Here is a 3775-nt window from a genome sequence, read left to right on the forward strand (position 1 = left end):
CTTTATTTAAGTGGTTGATGAATCAATTGGAGGCTAGAAGCCGCTCTATTAATTAGGCTTCCTCGTGTGACTTGTAACACATGCCTTTGGAAGTGGCTGGACCCCTGAGCCATCTTGGGACCTCGGGATAAGGTTGGTTTGCTCCTAGGAAGCTATCACTTCCTGTTTCTAAAAATGAGGATCAAACAGCATGTCCCTCAAGAGTCTCTCAGGAGAGAGACTTGTCTGCCGAGGCCACCAGCCCTCCTCAGCCCTCTGTCACCCATGAGGCTTCGTCTCTGGGCTGCTCTGAGCTTACCACTCACTCCATGTCCTTATGCTTCCTCCCTAAGGAGTGTGCAGCCGCTGAGGCTCTGCAGAGCCTGGGGCCGGCCAGGAGCCCCCTCCTCCTCTCTCTGGGACCATCACAGTGGCTCACACAGAGCCAGCCCCTCTAGTGGCCATGGAGGAGATCCCTGACCAGGCATGCTCCCATAGCTATGGTGGCCTTTCCTGTTCCTGCCTGCTCAGCATCTCTTCCTCCAGCTTCAGTATCTCGACTGTCCTTTGGGGACCCCTCTTCTGCCCTTATGTGGACCTTGCTGCCCTTCCCACTCCCCCTCCATCTCCCTGATTCAGAGCATATGACTCCATATAGCCAACTAGAGCATGACAAGGATTGGTTCAGGAATAGACACAGGACCCATGTCCTGTGGGAGCACAGGATACGAGACTCAAATCAGGGCTTTTGGTGAAACTGTTGGCAGAGAGAATCTCCTTCCTCCAGGGTGGCCACACAAGTGAGATGTTGTGTAGAGCTCCTGGCAGCTGTTTTGCCACCAAGAGGAGACAACCCCCTTGAAAATGGGGCCACCACAGAGAAAACCAAGAGGCAGAGAGACACAAATTCTCTGACTCATAATTTGAGAACCCTCAATGCAGCCATTTCTGAAGCCATCTCATCCCCTAAACTTTTCAGAGAAACGAGCCAATAAATTTCCCATTTGTGCTTTGGCCCATTTAAATCAGGCTGGTGTCCCTTGACATTGAAAGGGACAGGACTGGTCCACCACGTCCAGTGCAGACTGCTGGACTTGTGGGGAGCTTCCCGATGCCCCTTCCTTTCCTCTGGAAGACCCCAGGCATGTGACTGGCTCCCTGGTGGCCTAAATCACTCACTCTTCACTTAGACTGAGAGGGCTGAGGCGACCCAGAAGGCTGGGCCAGAGGGGTAAGAGGTGAACCAGGAGAGACTCTGCTGAGCGATAGTTGGTGCAGCTGTCGGGGGGCCAGGGCAGGGCAGGTGCCTGGTCCCAAGGCATGAGTAGGTCCAAGGTGCAGCTGGAGAGGTTTCTCCAGGCCATGAAGTGAGTGAGATTCAAAGGGCTGGTGAGGGGCTTCCCTGGAGATCCAGTGGTTAAGAATCCACCTTCCAATGCTGGTTCAATCTCTGGTCAGGAAACGAAGATTCCATATGCCACATGGCACTGCCAAAAATAAATGAATAAATAACCAAAATTTTTTTTAAATTAAAGAAAAACAAAAGACTGGGGAAACCATCCTGTCCAGACCCCATTGTGTCCAGGCCATCAAGGTGACTGGAGCCAGAGGGGCAGGGACTGCCCAGGACCCAGCCTCTGGGCAGGGCTCTGTCCACTCTGGGACCGTAGAGGGGCAACCGAGGCTCCACACGGCCAGCCGGCCCCATCTCCACCCCCACCCCTATTCCTCCTACTGACTCTCTGTGCAAGGTTTCCTTTGAGCACACGTGTCTGCCCCAGACAGTGTAAAACAGCACAGCCTGGAACTGAAGGGGGAGAGCCTTAGAGACCACCCGATCCCTCCTATACATCCACCCGCCCCCCCGCCGCCAGCCACTGTGTAAGCGGGGAACTGGAGTCCAGAGAGGGGCTGGGATCTGCCAGAATTTGCATGGCAGGTGCGGAGTGGAATGAGGATCTCCCGGCTCCCAGGCCAGGTGCATCCATTCACATCCACTCTCTAAGTCTCAGGAGGGAGCAGGCAACGGGGGAAGTGAAGAGGAGGGGCCTGAGGGCAGGCTGGGATCGCTGTCTGATCACATGTCTGCGTTTCTGTCCCTGGGGCCCCGTGGAGGTGTGAACCTGCTGTAGCCAGTGCCCCTAGTTCCCTTGGAGAAGGGAAGGCCTCAAAACAGTCCGGAAGGCTGAAGACAGGCAAGATTTGCCAAAGGTCCCCCAACAAATGGGAAACTGGCTGAGGCCTGAGCCTGATGGCCTGCAGCTGTGTTCAGGGAGCCCCGGCTTCCGCTTCCCCTTCCACCCCCCTCCTTCCCCCACGTCTCCTCCTCTCATCTGGTCTCTGATGGGGGCGGGAGGGACCTTGTTTAACCTCTCCTCCCACAGGGTGCACTCTTATAGAGGAAGCCCCAGTGGTGGATTCACGGTCACTGGCAGGCTGCATGCTTTCAGCTTAGGGCAAGGTCACCGCTGCCCCTGTTCAGAGCCACAGCAGAATTTGCTCCTGAGAAGGCCAGGTGTCTTCTCCAGCAGCTGGCAGAAGCTTCTGCAACCACTTACGTGCTGGTCCAAGCCCTGCTGAGTTCTGGAGAAGCCACATACCTGCCCTGCAGCCTGCAGGGGGCTCCCTTCCAGAGGGCTGACTGGTCCTTCTCTCCCAGGAGGGGTGGGCAGTGCAAGTTCCCAGGCAGGGATGCTCTGTGATGACCTAGTTCACCAGAGGCAGCTGAAGCACCTGGTGGTGTCCCAGGCACCTGGAGCGCCCCCCATCCCCAGGGACCCTGTGTCCAGGCTGGTTGGGGGATGACTGGACGTGTGGTTCCTCAGGCTGGGCCCATGGGCTGAGCTGGCTGGCAGGGTCCATGGTGTCACGTCGGCATCTTTCTGGTCAACCCTGGGGCTGCCATCAGGGCATCACAATGAGAATCTCCTGAGATCTGGGCTGAGCCCTGGGTCAGAGGGAAATATCCAGAGCCGATTCAGCCCAGGAAGACAAAGGAGGGCACATGATGCACGCTTACGCATGCACGCGCGCACACACACACACACACACACACACAACCTGGCACCGGGGCTGGGAAACGGTTTCAGCATCCTTCTGGGCAGTGGACAGGGGAGTGGTGGGCGGAGAGGGGAGGCAGGGAGAGTTTACACTCTCAGGTTAGAAAGACCAGATCAAAGGGTACAGACCAGGCTGCATGGGGCTAGCTTGCCTTCCAGAAAGACAAGATCATGTTGTTGTTGTTGTTTTTAGTTAATTTATTAATTTTGATTTCGGCAGCACTGGGTCTTTGTGGCTGCTTGTGAGTTTTCTCTAGTTGCGGCGAGCGGGGGCTCTCTAGTTGCAGGGCACAGGCTTCTCATTGCAGTGGCTTCTCTTATGGAGCATGGGTTCCAGGGTGCCCAGGCTTCAGTACCTGCGGTGTTCAGGCTTAGTTGCCAGGCAGCACGTGGAATCTTCCCGGACCAGGGATAGAACCCGTGTCCCCTGCATTGGCAAGTGGATTCTTAACCACTTGACCACCAGGGAAGTCCAAGACCCTGTTTTAATGAGCACATCCTAGAGCCTACCAGAGCCCCTGTTTTCTGTGGTCCCTGGTAGGACTGGGCTTTAATCTTCTCATCTAATTTATGTTAGTTTAATAGGCATGTGAATTACCTCAGGCTGCATAATTTACATTTCTTTCACTAGAAGGGAGAGTCTATGCCTTCCCCGTGGCTGCTCCTGGGGGGACGGGTTTGCCCTCCACTGTGGGCACAGGTCCAGCTGGTGCCAGCTCCCAGCATTGCCATCCATG

This window comes from Bison bison, unplaced genomic scaffold, assembly GCF_000754665.1.
Source record: "Bison bison bison isolate TAMUID 2011002044 unplaced genomic scaffold, Bison_UMD1.0 scf7180017864249, whole genome shotgun sequence".
Classification (NCBI taxonomy): Eukaryota; Metazoa; Chordata; class Mammalia; order Artiodactyla; family Bovidae; genus Bison; species Bison bison.